This window comes from Plectropomus leopardus, chromosome 12 (genome assembly GCF_008729295.1).
Source record: "Plectropomus leopardus isolate mb chromosome 12, YSFRI_Pleo_2.0, whole genome shotgun sequence".
NCBI classification, from domain to species: Eukaryota; Metazoa; Chordata; class Actinopteri; order Perciformes; family Serranidae; genus Plectropomus; species Plectropomus leopardus.
The window spans coordinates 2,742,981-2,768,281 of NC_056474.1; the positions used below are offsets into that span (position 1 = coordinate 2,742,981).

The following is a 25,301-nucleotide window of genomic DNA, read 5'->3' on the forward strand; positions in this document are numbered from 1 at the left end:
CTTTTGGCCATACTGCGAACTGTAAGAAGGGCTTTCTCTTCGTCTTTTTTTCTTCACACCATTCTGTTCTACTTTTGGATTGAATCTAATCGACAGACTGCTCCTCCATCCTCGTCACTGACACCCCTCCATCACCACCTCCATCCTCGCTCCTCTTCCTACGGGCGCTACTTTCAGCACCGGACAGCTCCACGCTCCGCCCACCTCGTGCAGACTGGCAGCGGGAATCAGCCACACACTCCGGTGGGCGACACTTAGGTGGCCTATTAGGGTTTCACTGGGAGGGACGGAACTTCAAGAACAATTTGCACCGCTCCTCGTCATCCTACTCCTCTCACATGGATTTCTCCGGGAAGGAGTAAAAGACGGGAGACCGCGGTTATAAACGTCGCTGCGCGTGAATGGACTGCGGACTGATGAGGAGTCAGTGTGTGTGAGTTAGGAGGCTGGAGGATCAGATAGTGGTGTAAAAAATATCCGGAGAGTGTGTGTTTTTTTGCACAATGCACAGGATGAGAAGTGGACAGATGGTGAGATTTTCAGATTTGTGCTTCTTAAAGTGTTTCTAATCGAGCTGAAGAAAGAGCTTTGATGATGCTCGCCTCACTTTGCCAAGTGGTTTCTTCTCTGTGCCTTTAAAAAGAGAAACGATATGGCTCTCCTGGTCGTCCCGCTGCTCCTGCAAACAGGGCTCGTGCTGGGATCAAACTACGGGTACGTGGAGTGGTCGGATAATGAGCGCGAAGACAAGAACCCACCGGTGTTCAGCACCCAAAACATCAACCGGGAGCCGCCCCACCACCCGACCTTCTCCCCGCTGCCGGCCACCGAGCGCGCCGTGGTGGCGCACAAAATTGAGGAGGACCTGCCGAGGGTGGTGACCGCTTTCCTGCACACCGGGGACTCCTCTGCGCTGAGGCAGGTCAACTGCTCACGGAGGTACGAGCTGAGCAGCCTGCGAGGCGGCCTGCACGTCGCCTCCCACTACTCCCTGCACAGCATCCTGGACACCGTAGCGCACGCCACAAACTTCCTCAACATGATCCTTCAGGCCAACAGGTCCCGGGAGCAGACCGCGCGGAGGGACATACACTGGTACCACGCACTGGTCCAGAGCATCCTCGAGGGGGACCCTAAAATCCACAGAGCGGTGGTGACCTTCCACGCGGACGCGCTGACGCCGGGCCCCCACGTTTTCCTCCAGGCGACCAGGACCGAGAAGGAGGTGGTTCTGCAGGACCTGTCCGGCTCCGCGCACCGGCACCTGAGGAGCAGGAGCCCCGAAGCGGAGTGGTATAATGAGTTTAGGGACGGGAGGAGACCGCACGCGCACAGGAGAGTCCCGGAGACGTCGGGCACCGGGAGTGGGAGCTACCTGCTGGACAAAAACCAGATCAAGTGGTCGGCGCCGTACCTGGAGTGTGAACACGGGGCGTTTGTGCCGTACTGGCTGCTGACCTTGTCTGCGGGCTTCTACGGACTGAAGAGCAACTCTGCACCGGAGTTCAGGTGAGAGGAAGAGTGTATGAAGGAGAGAACATGTTTGGGTTTGGTAAGTCTTGTGAAGGGAGTTTTTGTCCACAAAATGTATTAACATGTACAAGTACTGGCAAGTTTATTTATAAAGCATTATCATACACGAAGGTTATTCAAAGCGCTTTACCAGCAATACAAAAAAAGGATTCAACCCTTTCAAATATGAGAAAATGGCACTGATTTCCCTAAAAACATGGGGAGAAGGCAGAGCAACTTAACAACATGGCTCAAAAATAAGCAAGAAGTTGGTAAAAAGTTAAAGGAAAGTTACCTGAAAAGAGGAGAAAAGGTTTTTTTTTTTTAAGTAAACAAACAAACAAAAAACCCAAAAAACAAGGTGTATATATAGAGAGATATATATATCTATATATATACACACACATATATATTCACCAGGCAGAGCCCCAGGTGCAGGCTGTGCAGAGATGCCCTAGAGGCAGTCCAGCACATAACAGCAGGGGGTATGATGCAGGCATGTACAGCCTACATGGAGTGCCATAACCAAGTGACTAGCATTGTGTACAGAAACACCTCTACCTTCCTGAAATTTCACTGGGGTATACGGTATTTGACGGTGAAAGTGTGCGGTGCCAACACCCCCAGTGAGCGTGTTACTTACTTTCAGCTTTTCAGACTTAAAATATTTAATAGAAACCTACAAATGTGAAGGAAAATAATATTCTAATATAGTAATACCTATTGTCATCATTAAACAGAGAAATACAACCTTTTAAATTCAACTTTCTCTCTGTTGCTGAAGACTGACGAGGCTTAATTACTGTATTAACTCATCATAAAACACACTTCATTCAAACTTAAAAGACACAAAATGCCACTGTTAGGTGGTGCATGCTGTGCACTACATACAATGACTTAAAAAGAAAGAGGAGTGCCTGTATTTATGACAGTTTTGAAAAACATGCCTTTGGAATTTCTATATACCCTGGTATAGAGTAATATTGCCCACGCCAAATACTTGCACAAATCACAGGCAGAACTCTTATGACATTTTAGGTATCCTTCTGCATCAGCTGATAGTGCTCCATGAGGCCATTATTGTGATGTCAACAAATACACATTGTGGGATGAAGCAACACAGACCTTATATTCATACAACAGCACATGACAACCAATGACGACTGTCAAGATGGTTCGAATTAGTTCGAAAGTCACGGATGATTAGGTTAAATCAAAAGAGGCACATAGTAAGGTGTAGAAAAAAAAACTTACTTCCCCCAAAGGGGAAGTGAACTCTGGACTCCCTCATGAAAGTCTCTTGTTTGTGGGACCTGTCCACCGCCCCTCCTGTCTGCCCTTTAGGTGCACTCTTGGTCCTTACATTATGTCGTTACCGGCAGTATTATTACTTGATGCTATACTTCAGGCATTCATGCATGTGAGCCGTTCCATCCGGCGGCGATCTCAAGTCATGACGCCTGTGTGCGTAGCATGTGGATGCACCTGGTTGAACGCGGAAGATGGCTTTTTGCGTCATGCTTGTATGCTGAAAGCACTGACAGAACGTACGTGTTTGACAAATTTGGAGTGAGAATGGGCTGGTAATACCAAGCGGCAACCTCAAAGGTTGAAAAATGAAGCCAATGCTGAAGTGCCACAAACTGTAGTTCATCAAATGCCTCCTGAGGCTGTCTCCAAAACAGAGTCAGTCCCCATAGACCACCGTGTTAAAATGCCCAACTTTACAGCATTTTGAGCATATTGGAATACCAGGGGGGATGTGTCCCTGTAGTCATACTGCTTCATAAGTAATAAAAATATAGTCTTATTATCATGAACAGTGGAGCTGAACTAAGTATCCAGCATTTGATTGACAATAACCCTCCCTGAGACTGAATGTAAATATGGATGCTGATGATCTGCAGCCTTGATGCAACAAACAGATGGTGTAAAAAAGGCTTCACAGACATAGGTAGACCTTTCTCATTTAATATGCTCGCCTGTCAAAGCACAGCTGTGCATCTCTGCTGCTGCAGCCTACTATCTAATGATCACTGCAAGCTCAACACTGTGAGTTGTTAGTGAGGGGATCTATACAAGCTGGCATCTGCAGCAGTTAGGCGCTTAAAATCACCCAAAGATCTCATATATCAGGGCTCCGAAAAGATCAATTAAATCATGAATAAACAATGAAAGATCACAAACTGCAATGTGAAGCCAGTGTGAATTTCAGGTGCACCCAACATCCGACAAGTAGAGATGTATCACACACACAAAGACGTTCAATACTATCATCACTCAGCTGGAAACCCGTTATGAAGACATTTTCTCGAATGTTGGAGCCAAAATTTGACTACAAATGCCAAACACACATCTATTTACACCACCAGCAACATATAATTAAACTCTACCCACACCCTTTGAAACCAAATTGGTTTGATTTCTTGAAAGTCATGGGGAGAAGGCAATGAACAATTTAATAAAACATGGCACAAAAACTGTGAAGAAATTACTTAAAAGTTACAAGAAAATGACCTGAAAAAAAGAAAGAAAGAATGAAAGAAAATGACCCAAAAAAGTGCTGAAAATAATAATAAATAAATAATAATAAAATTATTTTTCTGTAACATAATTAAAACATATATTTCTATTGATTATAAATATTTTTTCACCTAGTTTTTGATAATTTTCACCTTTTACTAATTTCATGCTAATTGTGGGACATTTCCTGTGGTGTGTCCAGATTTTTTTTTTCTACTAATGTGGCCCAAATGGGCACATGCATTAATTAACCATACCATACTATACCGTCTTTAAATACTTACATTGCAGTGTCCTGTTTATAGTTTAGTTTAAAGGATAAATAGACTTATCATGTACAACACAACAGAGTGGCACTTCACAAATGTAAAATGAAGTTTCTATACTTCTACCTTTTTCAAACATTTATTTATGATTTTATAAAGCAGTATAAGAATACAATATTTGTATAAAATTTTTACCAGATGTATCAGGTTATTTGTATGGTATATTATTCAGGCTAGACATTAATCTGGCACATTACTGCCTCTCAGATGTAAGACTGAATTACACTTGTAAAAACAAAAATTCATGTCACTTATCAAACAGCTCAGACTGACTGGGCAGATAGCCCATAATAATGGGATGGCACCTGGGGCGGCCAATCAGATTTCGGGGATGGCCCATGCCCCCTAGATACGCCACTGTTTCTTGCCAAGTTGGTCTTTGCCTTTAACCCCATGTTTTCAAAAGAAATAATACCAATTTGCTAAGGTTTCAGAGGGCTAAACAGGTTTAAAAGGCAACTGAATGCAGCAAAAAAAAAAAGAAAGACAAAAATGTTTCAAAGAGTTAACTGCGACTAGAGAGTAAATAGGGCAAATTAATGTGGGTGACATTAAATGTGAAAGATACAGAATTGTAGTTTTCTGTGTCGTGCTGGTGATTTTGGCAGACATCCACCCTGCTGACGTGTCCCTGAGCAAAGTGCTGCATCACCACAGGGACAGTCACTCTCCCGGGTTATGGAGCTTGTGATGTGTCCAGGAGCCGCTCTGGAGTTACCACGAAATCAGTTTGATCAGAATCATCATTCATTTTTAGCTGCCACAGCAAGCTATGAAGTTTCAATTCACTGTAACGGCTCACATTTCTGGCTGTGATGCTCCATTTGTCTCCAAAAATGAGTTATCGTCTGTCTAAGATTGTTGTCTGAGACATCAAACCATCAGTGACGAGGATGTTTAGTTGAGAGAAATAGAGGATCTGCTTGTGCCAGCTGCCCTAAGTGTCTGTTAATGTTATGTTTCATTGAATTAATTCTGCAGAAGAATTCATAATTAATCAACTGACTGCTCGAGCTACGCCAAGAGGCCTTTTGAGAGAGTGTTGAGATGATTGTGACATTTTACAAGTGACTGTGATTTGTGAGAGAAGAAGAAAAGTCAAATATTTTAAGCTAGTGGGTCCCAACTGGTCCAGCCACTGGGTCCAGATTTCTCCTTAGTCATTAGTTCAGGGTCCGCACATAAGAGAAATTACCACATATTCAATGTTATTTCACATACATGGGCTTAAAACATAACTAAATAAAACATTGCTAGAAGACAGAGCAATTTGTTAAAACCAGGGGCATATCCAGGATTTGAGGACATTGGGAGCTTAGCCCAGAGAACATTTTGGCGATTTGTTTTTTTTTCTTTTAAATTTAAAAAAAAAAAAACAAACTTTTTTTTCTTTAAACCTTTTGGCAATATTGTTTATCTTTAATTTTTTGAGTATTTTTTAGACATTGACAGGAGAATTGACAGAGAGGCAGCTCAGGCTTAAACATTAATTAGATAATTAACATAAGCATATTTAGTTTACTCAATAAAAAACAAGGTCTAGACCAGGGGTCAGCAACCTTTGCAATCATTTGACCAAAAATAATTTTTTGAAAACTGTCTGGGGCCGCAAAACATATGTGAGCCTTATAGTTAACGTAACACTGCCTATTAAGTCTAAATAACTCTTTCAACATTATATGTCTAAATAAGTATTTATTGATATGTTTTACAATGGTGTGGCTACTCTACAGTGAGCTACTCATGATTATTTGCTACTTTAACTTTCTAGAGTTGGCAGTTAAAGCAAACAAATATTTAATATTTTAATATTTTTTACACACTGTTAAATTCTCTTTTTTCCTCCGACACTTTACGGTTTGTAGTACATAACTAGCCAACAAGGGCAGGTCGAGACACGCAACATGAGGTTTGGCAAAATTTAGAGGACAAGCCGTCAGGCCATAGATGTATGACACAAATATTAGTTAAGTTTAAGTTAATTATTCAGTGGGTTTTTTAAAAGTGGAAAATGTATTTAGACCTAGAAGAGAAAATAAATAAATAACAATATGAAATTTTATTTCCATGATTTTTGTTTTCTTTTTTTTTTGGATGGCGCCTGGCTTGATGGTTTAAATAGTAAGTTAAAACTGTCATGACTAAAATAGATAAGCAAAGGACTAATTGTGGGGTTTGCCTACCTGCCAACTTGGGTGTCCATTAGGCTAAAAAAATGCAGGCTCTTTTCCAGAAAGGCGCCGTATTTTAAGCTCCCTGTTGTCCGTTTCTCTCTTCGCCTTCCTTTTTGCTGCGCCACCGGTCCGCCATTTTTTAATCCATTACGTTCGGTCTTGGCGCCTTCACGGTCACGTGACTCATCATCGTCATCATCACAGGCACGTCGGCAAAGTTTTTTTTATTATTATCAATTAAAGTAACTGCGTGAATTTATTCATATTTCAACACGGATGCTAGCATAAAGTTACGTATTTATTTTATTTTGTATTTTATTATTATTTTTTAAAGAGAAGCAGAGGCTGGATGCTACAGTTGGTGGGGTTTGGAGGACCCCTACCGGCCGGAGGCCTCCAGGCACCGGTGTCTGACTAACAGTCCGCAGGAAGTGAAGCTCAGGTAACACTCACGACAAGTTAAGCGTATTTTAAAGCAACGTTATCGCGTCGTCTGCCGGTCCTTCCTCCCCGCAGAGCTACCAGACTGTAAAGGCTAGTAACCGGCTGCGAGCCCGGCTAAAGCTAACCGTGCTAGCCTAACGAAACCGGAAGTCAAATTCGCGAGGCTGGACGGTAAAAAGCAAAAGAAGTCTGATAAACAACCGAAACACGGCCCGCCAGTACTACCGCAACCTGAAAACGATGGAGGAACAACAGGAGAGCAACATGACACAGCCCCCGAATTTAAGGGTAAGCAACATGTATTAGTAATATGATATACTGCATCACTGACTTTAGCTTGGATTGATAAAAGAGCAAAATATTAATACAATGGTGTCATGTCCAAACAGGCCTGGTTATAAACTGCTTTGAATTAGGAGGGCAGTAAGATATGTTAATATGAGTTATTTTTTTTATTGAATTGGTTCATGTTTTTATCCAAAGCTTTTTGATAATCAAGCTCAATTTTGTGCCTTTTGGCAGTAATACTCAGTTTACAATAAAAATAAAGTAATTTGCACTGGGAGTTGTTATTCTACTTTTAGTATAGATAAAACGATAGAGTGCTTAAAACAACATCAAAATAGTGGTTGTTTATCAAAAAAGTGACAGTGGAGGGTGCCCTACACGCCAGACAGAGGTCCTATATGCCCCCAATGTCTAAAAAATCATAGAAGTGTCCCAAAATCCTAGAAATGTACTAAAATCCTAGAAATGTCTGAAAGACCGAGTAACATCTTAAAGTCCAAGAAGTGTCCTAAAATCCGAGAAATGTTCTTAAATCCTAGAGATGTCCTAAAATCTGAGAAATGCACTAAAATCTGAGAAATGCACTAAAATCGAAGAAACATACCAAATCCTAATAATGTTGAAAAAATCAGAGAAATGCCCTTAAATCTGAGAGATGCCTTAAAATCAGAGAAATGTTCTATAATCTGAGAAATATCCCAAAATACAAGAAACTTCCTAAATCCTAGAATTGTCCTAAAATCCTAGAAATGTTCTAAAATCTGAGAAAAGCTTTAATATCTGAGAAATGTCCCCAAATCCTAGAAACTTCCTGAATCCTAGAAATGTCCCCAAATCCCAGAAATGTCCTGAATCCTAGAAATGTCCCCAAATCCTAGAAACTTACTGAATCCTAGAAATGTCCTAAAATCTGAGAAAAGCCTTAATATCTGAGAAATGTCCTAAAATCCCAGAAATGTCCTAAAAAGCTCACATGTGAACAGATTAGATTTTCAAGACATCTGAGAAAATTGCACCTGCAGATGAAGACCATGTCTTATAGTGGAAAGCTCCAGAAAGACACAGTTGAGTGTGTCTTTGACTTTTCCAGCAGCAGTAACGATGTCAGCAGAGGGAGCTGAGAGGGAACATAATAAAAAGCTTGTTCGACCAGACCAGAGTGTTGTACAAACCTCACCCCCTAATTGAATGTAACGATTGGTTGCAGCTTCAGACCGGATGCGTGTTGTTTTCCTCCTCACTCTACTTCTTGTCATTGTGAGTTGTGGTCCGCAACTTTTGCTGCGACTTGTCCCACTCATCTCAGTCGTCTGATGACATTTCTAAAAATAGAGCTGGTCGGCTCCGAACAGAAAAGCATAAGCTAGTGAAGATGATGGAGTCAGTTCCACCATGTCTGCGACTTTCTACCTCAAAGCAAACTCTTTCTCATCTTTTTTCCCTTTCTTACTGTCCTTCAAAGGCACAATTTAAAACTCTCTCTGTGGCCGGTGCAGATAGTTCTGGTGGTGGCTTTTACTACGACACAACAGAGGCCATTCGTTTTTTTCTCAACTGAATCAAAGGAGAAGCAGGTTTTAGTTTCTGTGCTCCCCACCTGTGGAACAAAGTCATAATTCCTAAGGTCTGCTGAAATGGTTAACTCATTTAAATAAGGGCTTAAAACACTTTTTTTTTTTTACTGTGGCTTTCTGATAACAGTTTTTTATTTTTTATTTTTATTTTTTATTTTAATTTCATTGTCTTTAAATGTTTAAATGCAATTTCAATGTTTTCTGTATTTCGCAGATTTCTGCCCCCCTGTAAATCACTTTGATTTGATTTGATTTTAGTTTGATTTGTTTGATTTAGCACATATTGACAATTACAATGTTATACATTTCAAGAAAAGGAGACATGTAGGGGAAACCCAGAAAATCCTCAAAGGGCTTGACAAGTGAGGTTCCCCACAAAACTATAAATCACTGCATACTTCGTCTCTTAACTATGATCAAAAACAATTACAAAATTGTTAATATATATATATATATATATATAGGCTATAATAAAAATATATATATATATATATATATATATATATATATATATATATATATATATAGGCTATAATAAAAATAGATAAATAAGAAAGGACAGGCAGATGAGGACAGAAATAATTATTTGAAGACATGAAAAACCTCACATCATATTGGGCTGTTGTAGGATATTTTTCACAGAATGACTTTGTGTCGGCTTATGTCTGAAGGGTGCTTTATAAATACATTTGCCTTGCCTTACAGTAGGTTTGAAGCTGGTGATAAAGATGTCAAAGGTTAATCATTAATTTGTGAAATTACTTGTTTCATTGTCAGGATTTAATCCATTCAGTTCGACAAGCATTTTTTAAGTCTAGAGGAGCTTCATAATTAAATTATCCTCTTTGTTAGCGGTTAATGGATATCAGGCTTTTGAAAGCAAAATTAACTGAAACTGATATCCTTCGGTGGAATAGGTATCACTTTTTTTTTAAAAATCACAACCAAAATAATGCTGAGACATCACAATGCAACAACAGATGACACCATCTCTATGGAGACTCAGCCTCCGCTCAGGTCAGATTATGGAGGAACAAAACAGAGCACATAATGCTGTTGACAGTTTTGTACAGCAGGTGGTGGAATGAAAATGAATGACTAATGACTTTTTTTGTGACAAATACGGATTCATTTTAACATGGTCTTAAAGATTAACAACCGTTCCTGACTAAAAATATCGCTAAGCATCTATGCCGACTTTATTTTTGCTCAAAATTTGTGCATTGTGTTACTTTGCATGAGTCCACAGATGGTTCTCAGATGTAACATCTATAGCATCCTTCTGCTGGCTCTGTCAGTCTGTCAGCACTTGACCTGTAAACACAGACTGAAACACACACACACACACGCACACACACACACATGCATTCTGTCACTCAGAGGTATCAGGACCTTCGCCTCCCTCTCTTTCCGCCTGGTTGTGTACTTGCAGAGAGCTGGTGGCCAAAGCCTTTCTCCGTGCGTGTTTGTTCCGCTCCCCAGCAGCCAGATGGGAATAACGGGTGTCAGGCCCATCCACCGAACCACAGAGGGGAGAGAGAGGATGCATGTCAATGTTCAGCTTGTACGATGGGCTGGTGGAGGAAATAAGTAGGAGGGGGTGAATAAAAGAAGACTTAAGCATGTTTTACATGTGCGTGTAAGAGATAGAGAGAGCGAGTCAATGCTCGACACAGAAAGCTACACGGCAACAGCTGAAGCAAACTTTCTCTCCACTGGTTTAATGCTGATGTTAGAAGGTCGTAGTTTCCGAGTCAGGAGGCCGTTCTTCCGACTTTGTTGTGATCGTGTGGTTTTAGGTTGTAAAGTGGCGACATGAAAGCAACAAATAAGGTGGGTTGTATTTTAATACTAAGAACATTTAAACAAGAGGTTGTAGCTGTTTCAAGGTTATTTACTTTTTTTAGTCAATTTCAAGTCAAGTCAATTTTGTATGTAAAGCCCACAAATCACAATTTGTCGCCGAGGGCTGTACGACATCCCTCACGTCGACTAAGGAAAAACTCCCCCCAGAAAACCCTTTAAGGGGGAAAAAAGAGGTAGAAACCTCAGGAAGCGTGACTGAGAAGGGATCCCTAGAAAATATGTAACTTAATTTTTTACATATTATTGTATTTTTTATATATATTTTTATATTGAATTAAGTACTCTAAGTGGACAGCAGTTAACATTAATACCATGATACGCTTAACATCTAATCAGAGCTTTATTTCAATTGATCAAACATTGACTTTTGATCGCCTTGTTTACACATTTGTAACATCAAGTCGGCCACTCCTTTTATAAAATAACATTGTTATCAGTGTTAGTATACTTGCCTGGCATGTTTTATAGTTAAATGTTTGCTTGCTTGCTACAGCAAATAGATGCATATACTACAATGTGCAACTACTAAAAGAAAATTATAACTACTAGGAATATCAATTGTTGACACTATTTCCAAGCCTTAAGCCATTTCTGCAGCCCTGAAACATCACGCAAACGTCACAACTGGGCAACTAAGGTATTATTGAAATTTCCCAATTTCCAACTTGTAATTAGGACTTTTGAGGGCTTGTAACACATAAATATAATATTTCCGAGGAGCACGCTGGTACCTTCCACAGCTTGCCAGCCCCGACCCAAAGTAAGGAGCACGCTGTTAATTAATGCTAATATATTTTGGCTCGTTATGAGCTGGTAGCTGGCTTCTAGTGGTCCCGAAAACTCAGTTAAATGAACAAAGAGTGAGGTGGTCAGATACCTCTGGCTTAAAGGGGACGGTGAGCTGGTAACAACTTAAAAGCAAGGCAGCACAAGTCCCAGGTAGTTTTCCTCTAATGCTATATTGCAGTCACATCCCCGAACAGTATTTAAACTTATTCAGTCCACAGTGTGGATCTGTGTTGGCTCACTGCTGCAGCTGTCTCAGTATATTGAACTGCATCAGTGCCCTGCAGAGGTGTTTGGGGCTGCAAGCAGAGAGAAAACATGAGATTCTTTCTCACCTTAGGTGGGAAAACATCACGTCTGCTGTGTTGAAGAACTCTGGATGTCTAATTATGGTCTTTACCAATATCTTTCTTGGGGTTTTCAAGTATAACAGATATTACTTATTAATAATATAGTCTTGGCAGCAAATATGGTACATCATAAAATGAAAAGGCAAAACAAAACAAAAACAACAACAAAAACAGCAATAAAATAAATAATAATAAAGCAGAGTTGAAAAACAATTGTACAGAAACTTTGAAGATTACACAGGCTAAAACACTATATAATCATATTTCTATTTGCCCTGACCCCCACTCCCATCTTTGGTTATATTGGTCTTTATCAACATTTTGCTTCAGAAAGTCCATGAAGCCCCCCCCCATATATTTTCAAAAACTGCCAGCTTTTCTTTAACAATATATATTAGTTTTTCCAAAACATGTGTTGATAAATCCTTAATATATTGCTTTATACTCAGTTTATTCACATCCTTCCATCCCATAGCTGTTGCTCTCTTAGCTTGTAAGAGATTCAAGTCTATTAGCACACGGTCATTCTTCCAGGTTGTAAAATCACCTGCATAAATACCCAAGATGCACAAATTTGGCCAACAAGGGACTTTCAGTTATCTGGCTCACCATGAATTACAATCTTTAAAAGTTAAATTGAAACTAGCTTGGGCATATATTGATATTATATAAATATGATGATATGACACTAGATATTGTGTTTTATTTTTTATATTGTAATATTGAAAGTGTTGTCTTTTCCTGCTTTTAAAGGCTGCATTACAGTGGGAGTAGGTGATATATCGGATATACTCGAGGTATCACGGCATGTGTTATATATCAAATGACTATATTGCAAGCATTGAGTATAAATTGTCACATAATTTTTATAAGCCATTGTTGTGACTAGACTGTAAATATTAAGCCACATTTTGCGATGATGGAGTACTACTGCGATTTGCAAATACTATACATATATGAACTGGAGACATGTTAGTTTGTTTCCATCTTACAGTGAATAAATCATCCACTTTTACGGCGCTGCGGTAACAGTCTGAGTGGGAATTGTACTTTTCTGAATTCCTGTGCCTTTACCCTCTTAACCATTATATCCACATTACTGATTATATTCATCTACAATCTCCCAGTTTAATTATTAGCATATTCTGTGAAAGCAACAATAGTCAGTCAGAGTTGTTATAGTTTTGTATTTTTATTAGTTTTTTTATATTTAATTTTTAATTTTTGTTTTTAATTTGTTTTAGTTTTAAGTTCCAGAATGGGTATTTAAAAAAACAAACAAAAAAAACATAGTTAAATGAATAATAAAAAGTAAAAACAAATCCTTCATTTCTTTTATGAGAGGCAATTTTTCCTTTATTAAAAAAAGTTAGAAAACTTGATATTGTAGTTTGTCCTCTGGTGACCAAAACAGAACAAAATTTATCTCAGTGCATCTTTGATGTCTGTAGAGCAGTAACCTTGTTTAAGTATGTATTGAAATCTCAACCTGGCATTTCCTTTTTTTTCCTCCACCTGCTTCTCTCTCTCTCTCCTCTCTGTTTCACTCCCATCACTCTTAATTTCTTCCTCGCTTTCAATCTATTTCATTCATTCCTCTCTATTACCACCTTCCCTTTCCGCACTTCGTCCACCCTCGACCTTACCTCCCCTGAGCATCGCTCTTCCTGTTCTTTTTAATTTTCTTCTCTTTCATTCTGTCCGTCTCCCTCTCCGCCTCCTCCTCCTCCCTCTTCTCCATCGCTCCGATTTGCTTAACCCTCATGCAATCTTGTCACCTCTCCCCTTTTCTTTCCCTTTCTCCCATGTCTATCATTTCTACATTACTGACCCCCATCTTTTCTCCTGTCTATCACCTTCCTTTTCCTTCAATCTCACTTCTCTAATATCCTCACAAAATGTGTTTCTTTTCTTCTTCACTTCTCTGTTGTCATTTATCCCCATCTACTAATTCTGCGTCTTACATTTTTACTTAAATTCTTTGCCGCACTCCCTCCTCCTAATTTAATTTTGCCTCCTTATCGTTCCCATCCTTTTATCTCTTCCCTCGCTCTTAACTTTCTCTTGTAATTGCACCATCTTTTCATGTGATTTAACTCTCACTATTTCCTCATCACTCCAACATGTTCCCCCTTATTTTTCTTTCTGTCTTGCAGGGGTGTGGTTCGAGTGGATGTGAACCTGCAGGACGTGGACATTGACCAGTGCTCAACCAGTGGCTGGTTCGCCGGGACTCATCGCTGTAATCTCACCAGTATGGAAGTGAGTCTGCTCTAAAGTACTCGTCATTTAGCCAGGCATGACAGAAAAAAACATCTCATATCACTTCAGTTTTCTTCTGTCTTGTCATTCTGGTTCCATGTTGTCATCTTTTCACCCACACACCTTTCAGTCTGATCATTATTTCCTCAAAAATGCAGTGAAATATTGTGATCAAAGCAATTAAATGTGCATCAAGTGGAAGAAATAACAATAGCTATGTAACATCTAAAAGTCAGAACTTAAAAGAGGCATTTGATAAGAGCCCTTTTTGTTGGATATAAGTGTTTTTTTTCCCTCACAGCCAGACTTCTTATTAAAGGGTCCTTGCTGCCTACTCACCGCAAGGCTCTTTGGGCATCAGCTAACTGACCAAAACTGAAGGAGTAAAGTTGTTTTTTGACTCACTCAATATGGCAAAAAAAGTTTGAGCAAAACTAAAGGTTTTTACACATTGGGAGTGTGACAAATAACACTAAAAAGTTAAAATCTTTTATGCATGGGAATATTTCCCATCACAACTATCCACACCTTCAGTAATGCAAATCTGTGACAGTTGCAACAGGTGTGCTATTGTTGTGATGTGACATCTGTTCAGTGTGATTTGATTTTTATTTTCAGTGCAAAAGCTCAGAAAAATCGTCTGCTTTACAAACAAAAAAAGGTGCGTTTTTAGCAGTGCAGCATACACAATCTCCATGAAAAGCGCTCATGACAAAATCACCAGATCGAAAAACTATAAATTGACGTGTGAAGTAATTGCACACGCACAAAAAAAAAAATGCACCTGGTGTGAAAAGGTCTAAAAGTAGTAGTATTTTCAATCGTATTTTCCCATTTTTTTGTTTAAGTGACTAATGGAGGTCTAGGATTGAGCGAGAAACAGGGTGCAATGTAACCATTCAGGGTATTTGTGCAAGTCCAGCAATTTATGTCAACTAAAAGTTTTAACCACTGACAGGATCAGATTATGTGAGTGTATGTAAACATTATTAAAAAGATCCCCACAGAGATAGACCTTTTTTTAAAAAAAAAAAAAAAAAAAAGAATAGGATCATTTTCATTTTTCCAAAAAGAGCCCTGAAATATCCATTGCCAAACACACCAGGCTCCATTAAAATATATAGTAATTTAAGGGTGTATGAAGCTAGCATATTTTCACATCTAACTGGGTGAATTAAGGGTTTATTTCAACCAAACCAGAGTTGCTGATTGATGGAATAATGGAAAGATAAACCAAGACAGTTTTCGTGAGTTTTATTTTGCTTCTATTGACTTTGAATGAATGGTGTATTGTGATTATAAAATTAGTTTTTATTTGAATGGAATTTTGTTGGTATGGCGATGGCATTTTCAGGGCTGTGTCTGATTCAGACACAATCAATCAGACTGTGATTGATTGTGTCTGAATCAGACTGTAGTGGGGATCAGGGAATTGACAAAGTCGTAAAGATTCATCGTCTGGGAACCATGAACTTCAGTCTAGAGCTTCGTGACAATCAATCCAAAGGATGTTGGGATATTTCACTGGATAAGGGAAAAGTTTTGACCTGCTGATGGCACCAGGCGAAAGGTTGGGGCATCACCAAAGTTAAGATTCATCCTTTGGTTACCATGGATGTTTGTCCCTAGTTTCGAAAGGGTTTTTAAGCCCTGACCAAAACCTGCAGCTTAAGAAACATGTTGGCGCCTTTAATATTTTAGCCAATATAATATTCAATTTTATTTATAAAGCCCATTATCACAAATCACAGTAAAAGCCATTTAATACCTCCTTTCTCGTTTATATATATTTTTGGAGCTCCTGGTTTGCCTTTATCTGTATCCCGTTGTTTTCCTCGAGCGCCTGACCTTCTGTTTTCATCTACATTTCAGCATCAAGAGAAACCATCATCTCTTTTTCCAAGTCCCAGGGATTGTTGTCATCATTGTGTGGTAGATTGTGTGAAAACCCCAAAACCTCAGACAGTAGTCCGGTGTGTGCAGACCTCATTGAGTGCCGCAGGGTGTCTGTGATGATGACTGTAGGTGACGGTGGTGGTGTATGTGTCCTCTCCGTGGTGCTTCCACCTGTGTGACCACTGTGATGGAACTGGCAGCAGCCATACATCATGTTTGTATCTATTAAAGCTCCTGTGTGCTGGTTGCATGTGTGTCGGTGTGTGTGTGGGGGCTCGGCTGTGCGTTAGTGTCAGCGCCAAAGCGTTAGTTTTTACGTGATGTATTGCAGGAAGCCTCTCTTTCTTCAGCAGGGGAGAGTGGCTGCTCAGGCTTGCGTGGCATGTCGCTGGCCATGTGATGTATTATAAATGCAGTGTAATGGATTGATGCAAGATGTGGTGAATAATTGACCATGCTCTTTGTCTGTGTGCCCCCCCCCCCCCCTTCTCGGCCTGTCATGGAGGGGGACTACAGGGGAAACATGTTCGTCTCCATTTTCGTCTTGATCTGTTGTGTTGGTTTCATTTTTATAAGCAACTCTTTCATGGCTGCTGTCTGGTGAAATCTGAATGGTGCTGATTATAGTGCTGTAGTTCTGGTCTCAGATGTGTGTGTGTGTGTGCAGATGGTGTGTGATGTCTGTATTATCATCACAGTGGAGGGCAGAGACAGCCTTTTAGTTACCAAGGCCATTCCAGCCTGTCTGTCCAAGACCACTTTCATGGAAATGCTTTGAATTAGCGGAGTTTCTCCTGTGTGAGTGAATGCGTTTTGGTTCTAATTGAGTACGTTATTGTGTACGGAGATTTCTGCAAATGCTCTCCGTGTGAACGTTTGCTCTTGTGCTGTAAATAAAATCAAACCTGAACATGGAACATTTATTAGAGGAGATTTTCAGGGGATCATTACAGAGCTTACCACTCATTACTCTCCTCCTCTGGTGATTCTCTTTCACACACACCATATTTGGCCAGGCGGCAGTCAGTGACTCAGTGCCATCTTGAATCAGCAGTGTTATTTGTCTCAGATGTAGGAAATGTTGGAAGCAGGAATTAAGAAAACAGTATCGAGTTGAAACTCTAAATTATGTTCATTCATTACAGTGTTTTGTTAGAGGGGACAAGTATTGACTGTGAAAATCTATCTGTTTCTCAAAGTGTCATCAATCTTGTCCTTCTGTTCTGTGTATAATTTAATTTAGTAATGAAATCAATCAACCAATCAACAATTGGAATAGAAGTTTCTTGCAGGATGAATGTAGATAGCTGTCCTCTATATGTAAGGTCAGTCTCTTCGGATTTAGCAGCAATAGCAGTTTAACACCACAAACATGAAAAACTGACAACAAGAAAATGCAAAATACTACCAATTTGTACTAGGAAGGTTTCCATTAACCCTCAAATTGTGCAAAATGAAATTGCGAATAAAAAATACACCTAATGGAAACATGTCAGTTTAGAAAAAAACTCCCGTTTATCCCCAAAAAGTTTTTAAGTCACATGAGGTGATATTTCAGGCAATTCGAAAAAGCCATATATCACAAAACTGCAATGGAGACCCTTTTATAGCTCATATGATGTGCAACACCAGATGTTGGTAATGTAACTTTATTGATGCCAATAGCCACAAAACACAAAAAAGAAGAAGAAGTACAACAAAGTCAAATGACATTTTATAAAACATGTCTCGGTATGTGTGGAGGGAAGAGTGACGGAGATCTTCTTGACTCTTATACCAGACAAAGAAATCACGGCGATATTAGATTGGCTTTAATGAGTGGCTGCAATAGAAATAAACCTGCCAATGTTTTGGAAATCCATCGCTGTGCTTCTTGAAATGTTATTGCCAGAGTCACGTAACATCGCGAGAGAAGTGGCTTAATATCCCTCAATGGAAATGCAGTCAATAGCAATTGTATTTTATCGAAATTTCAAAATATTGCTTAAGTTTTGCTCAAATCTGTAATGGAAACCCAGCTACTGCTACTGCAATGTGAACAACAGTTTTGCAACAGCAAAGTAAGAGTTTTAGTGGAGCAAAATGTTTCAGCACATTTTACCTACAAGGAAGTGGCGAGGCATGAGAGCTGATGGTGTTTCAGCCTCTGTAATATCTGCAGACTGTCACTTTAATCACTGTTATATAAAGAGAGATGAGCATCAGTTATTGTGTATGACAGGAAATGATAGAGCTGACATAATGTTGAAAAAGTGAGTGAATCTATTGTAAATATAATTAAATAACAGGCTATAAAGAATTAACACATGGGAATACAGGCAGTTTGTCTGATGATCACAGTGCTCTGTGACATTTCGGTTTAGTTTTAAATTTAGGATGGGAAATGTTCAGTGTCTTGTTTCTTTTTCCCCCTCCGTCATTTGTCCTTTTGTGCTACGTCTCTCTCAATAATTCACCCTTTTCGTTTCTTTTCCCAGCTCGTTCCTACTTGCTGTAATCAATTGCTTATTGCGGTTGTTCAGCCAGCCCATTCCCCACACTTTTGTGTAATACTTTAGGGACTTCACCTCAATTTTCTTGTTGAAATCAAAGTCTGAAAACACTGCAGTCAAGAGCTTCTAGGAAAAAATTATTTGGCTGCTGAAGTAGTATCCCAGTGCACCACACACACAATACTACATTTAGGTAAAACTTTAATAAAAGAAAAAATAGTTTTTTTTTAACTTAATATCACAGACCAAGAAGAAAAGAATTGCCTTTTGTCCCGTAGACCCCATTAAAAAACTGTTCATTTCTAAATCTCACTAAATACATTTTTTGGGAAATGGGCTGTGGAAAGTCAGTGTGAGGCTCATTGCTTTCTCCATTGAGAACAAACACACCCCGGGGCCCTGTCTCTGAGAGACAGATAATAACGAGACAGACTCTAGTAATGTGACGGAGCAGAGTATTACCACAACCACGCACTTCTCATTGTTACTATGCTGTAATGACTCAGTTTGTACTTAAAAAACCTTTATGTTAAAAACTCTGTGTTTTTAAACTCTGTTTATTCTGTATGATGGTGAACAGCTTGTTTTATGTCCCGCCCCTCATTGTAAAGGCGGTTTAATGAAACCTGAGGAGGTTTGGTAATGTCTGGTGATTTTTTCCTTAATTTGTTTATTTCACTTTAATGTAACACCTCTTTATAACTCATCTTTAATGTTATGACCGTAATATATAGGCTTTAATAGGGTTATCAGCTTTATAGGCTAGAAGGCTCCTGCTAAACCAACGAGAATAACGTTATCAACTTATTAAGTGGCGATTGGAGAACTTTACATTTCTTTATCTCTCAACAACACTGCAGTTAACATGTAGGCACAAAAATAAATTGGTTATAGGTAGGATAATATCATGCACAAAAGCTGCTGGAAACGGTGACTGTTCGCTAGAAACGCTCACATTTGGAGACACAAATGCTACTAAAAAAGCAGTGACTGTTTGCTAAAAACGCCCACATTTGGGGACACGAATGCTGCTAGAAATGCTGCAATATGCCGCTAAAAAAACACCTACGTGTGGTGATACAATCACTACTAGAATCACCTCAATGTGTTGCTAAAAACAGCCAAGTTTGGGGACACAAACACCACTGGAAACATCGTGATGTGTTGCTAAAAAAAATACTTTTGGTGGCACAAATGCCTCTGGAAATGTTGCAATGTGTTGCTAAAAAAAACACCCATGATTGGGGTCACAAACACCACTGGAAAACCGCGATGTGTCACTAAAAACACCCACATTTGGCAGCACAATATCATCACCAGTTTTTTTTTGGCGACACTTGGTGGCGTTTGTGGCACCGAACCTGGGTGTTTTTGTTGGTGTTTCTCCAGCAGATTTTGAGCCACCAAACCTGAGTGTGTCTCACCCACCTGTCCCTTATCTGTGCTTTTTAAACCACCAAACTTGGATGTTTTAAACCAAAATGTGTTCTTTTCTTAACCATAATCAAGTGTTTTGTGCCTAAATCTAAATAAACTTTACTAAAGCCTTGTTGAGAAAGTTTCAGTGCTACAAAATAATGTACAAATGTAACATAACCCCAGTTCGCATAAACCTTTATGCAGATATTTTGGAGACAAACAGTTTGCTTTTGGGCAGGTAGCACACAGCAGTTTTTATTCTGCATCTGAAAAGTGGGTTGTTGAGAGTTTTTGTGGGAAAAACAAAACAAAACAATGAGCTGTGAGTTTATGTGTATGTTGTCTAGACAGTAATTATGATCAGTCAAGTGGGAAAAATGGTCCCCTTCAGCCTCCTAGTTGTATATCCAACTCATTGTTGTAAATTTCCAACAGCTATGATATTTCCCAGTTGGCAAAGAGAACAACAGAAGTGTCAACAAACCTGTGGCAAAATGGCTGCAAAGCCATCTGTTGTGGTCTAGAGGAAACCTAGACATAACATGCTGTGCGACTCCCCACTCTTCCCAAGAAAAGCCAGTTTCACAGTATGTATCAAAATTCAAAGAAAACAGTTTCAAACTTCAGAGCTGTGCAATGCCCACAACAACAAACAGAAGCTCAGGAGCTAAAACCTTAAACTTCCTGAACAAAAAACAGCATCTGAAGTCTCTAACCTGAGATTGTACCCAAGAACAAGAGAAAAATGTTGAACAGCAAAAACAAAAAAGGCTTCTCACTCCTACCAAACTGCTGTTAGGCACTCCATATTTACAGTGTACAAATTAACAGATCATTAACAAAAATACTAAAATGAATATAACACATCTTAACAAAGTTGCTAAATTCTAAACACAATATCAAACAAATTTGCCGAACATCTTGCTAAGTCTCTAATATCAATACAAAGAACGAGATGCTGGCTTATTGTTGGAATTGGTAGAGGTGAAGGAAGGAAGGTTGCTGTATTTCTGCTGTCAAGTTAGGCAATTTTGGGGTCTTTTAAGACTGACTGGCTAATGGAGCCAGCCTCAAGTGGCTGTTAGAGGAACTGCAGTTTTTGGCACTTACCATTAGCTTCATTTTATATATATATATATAAATGCTTGTTGTGGATTGCCATTTAATACCTTTAAAGAGCTTAGGTCAACTGAAAAATAATTTTGGCGTTAAACCCAAGTTATTTGGTTTCATTAAGGAACCAATATAACCATTTAACTATAAGTCTGTGTTTACATTTCCTGTATATGGATGAGCACCCTTTTTCTCAGCTTCTTCTTCTTGGCCTTTTTTTCTGGTCTGCCCGGATACAGCGAGGCTGTGGAGGAAGGTAGAATGTGTCACCATGAACCAAATACAAGACTTCATGCATTATGGATCGTCAGTCGTAGGGGAAGCATCTTACATAAGAAGCCTCTGCTTATATAATTAGACGAGGACTTGGGAATGATTAGTGTGGGTGATTTGTGACTGGATGCATCTGAGTAGGTTTATATGTTTTTTTTGTTCTTTTTGTGTGCTTTTGAAATGTAAGTAGCCTAAGAATCAATGTTTGTGCGATGTGTTTGCATATGCGTGTGTGTGTGTGTGTTTTCTCTCCGCCCGTCCTGTGAAACGTGCCGCTGGAGATAAAGGGCTTCAAAGGAAGAGCTCTGCTAATGAGTGTAAACTGCTGTGACAGCCAAGGAGGGTTACCCCCTCTGTCTCTCCTCTCGCTCTCTCTCCTCAATCAGCTACACTTCCTCTTCCTGCTCCTTTCCACACGCTCTGTTTCCATGGCTATTTACACCCTCCCAAATCCCTCTATCTATCTTTGGCGATCAATCCTTCCTCATCTCTCTTTTACGCTCTTGTTTTCCATTTTGGCCCTCTCCATCACCCTGACTCCCATCTCTGTCTACATTTTCTTAAAGCCAATTAACTCCTCTGAGAAGGGCAGAAAGACAAGCCAGAAATTATCCTTCCATCTGTCTATATTAAATTACGTTAAATCGTTATCTAAACTGACCAAGTTATAATTTAAAAATACTCCCCTAACCATTTTCTAATTTACAATAAAAATAAAGTGGTTAACACTGGGAATTGTGATTGTACTTAGTGTACATAAGGTGTCAAAGCACATAATACAGCATCAAAATAGAGCTTGTTTGTCAAAAAAGTGTCAGTGGAGGATCCCCTGCACCCTAAGCCTCCAATGTCCTAAAATCCTTGAAATGTTATAAAAACCTAGAAAAATCCTAAAACCTTAGAAACGTCCTTAAGTCTGACAAGTGTCCAAAAATTCAAGAAACTTCCCTAAAATACTAGAAACGTCCTGAAATCTGAGAAATGTCCCCAAAAATCCTAGAAACATTCTAAGATCTGAGAAACATCCTAAAATCCTAGATACGTCCTAAAATCCTAGATACGTCCTAAAATCCTGGAAACATCCTAAAATCCAAGAAATATCCCCAAATCTTAGATGTCCTGATACAGGAAAAAATCTTAAAACGTGCCCAATATCCCTGAAACGTCCCAAAATTCTGAGAAATGTCCTAAAGTTCTAGAAACTTCCCGAAATTCCAGAAAGGTCCTAAAATCTGAAATATGGTCTAAAATCCTGAAAATGTCCTAAAATGTTTATCAAAAAAGTACCCTGCAGGCCCGACAGAGGTCCAAGTTAAGCCCCTGATGTCTTAAAATCCAAGAAATGTCCTAAAATCCTGGAAATATCCAAAAGTCAGAGAAATGTTCTTAAATCCAAGAAATGGCCTAAATTTTTGAAATATCTTAAAATCCTACAAACATCCTAAAATCCTAGAAACATCCTACAATCCGAGAAAGGTCCTAAGAGCCTTGAAACATCCTTAAATCCCAGAAACATGCGACTGGCCCCTGGCCCTCTGTCATTTTGCAAAAGTGGCCCCCGAGCAAAGCAAGTAGAGTGCTGCTGCTCTTCACCTTCTTCTGCTCCGCTAAACGCTACATCCTCCTCAGCATGAATCTGTGACCTCTGCATTTATCTGTGCAGCGTGAAAACTCCAAATTTGTGGATGTCTGCAGACACAGAGCGCCATGCCGCAACAGCTGCATTATTTCTAGCTGCAGCTCAGCTACTGTTTATAGTGATGTCTCTCTGTTCTGAAAAATTAATTACCTGGACACATGTGGCCCCGCTCTGGCCCGCTGCAAGAAACCAGGCTCTGCAGTCTCGGGCTGTATGGGGTGAAAAAAAAGGGACATAAATTATTTGTTTCTGCCTTACTGTGTGTCTTTTTTTGCTGTTCTTATCGTCTCTGGCACATTGCGGAGAAAGAAGAGGATTTAAGCTTCAAAAGTCTTAAAGTCAGTATAAATACTGCATGTAAGGAAAGGGATACCCAACTGAATAAGACACTGAAAAAGCCTGAGCAGAGTGTTAGCAGTAATGGGTGTTTAGGTGGAGGGAATATGCTGGATTTGAGGTTTCTACGAAGATATGTCATTCTGTATTTGTCAGGGAAGCAGACGGTCGCTGTTTTTTTTACCTGCCTTATCTTGGGGGGGAAAAAAAGTTGACTTGAGGAGCAGAGGAGACAGAAAATAACCTGTTCTGCTCCATCTTTTCCTGTTTCGCTCTCTCCTCTTTCTGTTTTGTTCTGCCAGGGGCTCTCCGTCTCTCCTCGGGGAGTCTGAAGCTCTACAGTTTCAACCGCTTCTGTACACCAATTGGCAATGCATGTGTGTGTTTAAGGTTTTTTTTTCCATCATCAAAGAAACCATTAGTGTTTATATTCAGAGCTGGGTTTACAAAAAAGGTCAAACCGAGGTAAATAAACCCTCAATTTAATGAGGTGAGCTTTACTGTACAGCTGTGAAAATGTATATCTACATTCAAAAAGACTTTTCTCATCTGGGGGCGGCGGGAAGCGCACACAACAGAGCATGAATGCACATTGTAAATTAACATAAAGTACCGTATCCAATAAAGCCTATTGCCATCTGGAGTGATCCTATGTGCCGCCATGACTGTGACACTGAGGGCTTTCTTTCCAAATGGGCCCACTCATGCAAAACACCCATGCCTCTGCAAAATGCTTGGTATGAAAGCATCCAGAAAAAGGTGTTCATTATAATTCAGGGTCACTGGTTATTTCTTCATGTAGTGCACAGTTAGACACACATACACTGAAGACACGGTCTAGATCAAAGCCGAGCAGCACTATTTACCAGGAGGGGTTTATTACTTGACCTTTGTTATTACAAAAACCACATCAATAATACAACACCACACATAGTTTAGCTTTATGATAGTCACTTGTTCTCAGTACTGGTGCACTGACCATAAACACTTTTTATTAAAAAGGGAATTTTGCAATATATTTTTATTCTTTAATAAAACACTCAGCGGAAAGATACTGCAGGCAAATGTCTCAGCTCTCTTAGTGTCAGTGACTCTTTCAAAGTTCACAGACTTATACTTTATTAATCTATAATGACAGTAATCTTTAGTAATTGTATTATTACCCTGAAAAGACAAAATATTATTGATTTGTATTTAACAACAGATAAAATACCTGCTTTTGGTGGCTTAATCCCAGCAGGAAACATAGTGATGTCTAAGTAAAAATCCATTGCTTTTTGTTGCACTGTCCCAGCTGGAAATACAGGGATGTTTCTGTAAAAAGCAATAGCTTTAGGTGGCACAAAGCCAGAAGAAAACATAGTGATGTCTGCTTTTTGGGCTTTTTTTTAGTAAAATGAAAATCACCTGCTTTTTGTGGTACTAATATGGCAGGAAATATCTTGGTAAAACACAAACACTTTTGGTGGCACTGTTTGGCGGGAAACACGGCCATGTCTCTGTAAATACAGCTAATTTTGGTGACGCAATTCCATGAAGTAACATAGAAATGTCTCAGTAAAAAAAAAACAGCCATTTTTTTCGTGGCATTATCTCAGCAGGAGCTGCCGTTATGTTGAAATGATGTGAAACAACCACATTTAGCGGCACAATTCCAGAAATGGCATGATGTCTTGGCACAAATCCGCCACATCTGTCACGATGTTTTGGCAAAAAACAATCTCTCTTTGTGAGACTATCCTGACAGAAATTAGAGCAATGTTTTTGTTAACGACAGACACTTTTTGTGGCACTAACCAGGCAAAAAACAGCCATGTCTATGTATACACAGCCGCTTTTGGGGGCACAATTCCATCAAGTAACATAATGATAACAATCACTTTTTGGTGGCATTATCCCGGCAGGAACTGCAGTAATGTGTCTTTATAAAACAACCGCATTTGGCTGCACAATACCAGCAGGAAATGGAGGAAATGGTGTGTTGTTTTGGTAAAAATTCACTGCTTTTCATGGCATTGTCTGGGCAGA

General features: G+C 39.5%; 1 pseudogene; it reads left to right on the forward strand.

Annotated features, from left to right (window-relative positions):
• The first annotated feature begins 652 nt into the window (after positions 1-652).
• LOC121951701 overlaps positions 653-25,301 on the forward strand; it is an 88,785-nt pseudogene continuing 64,136 nt past the window's right edge.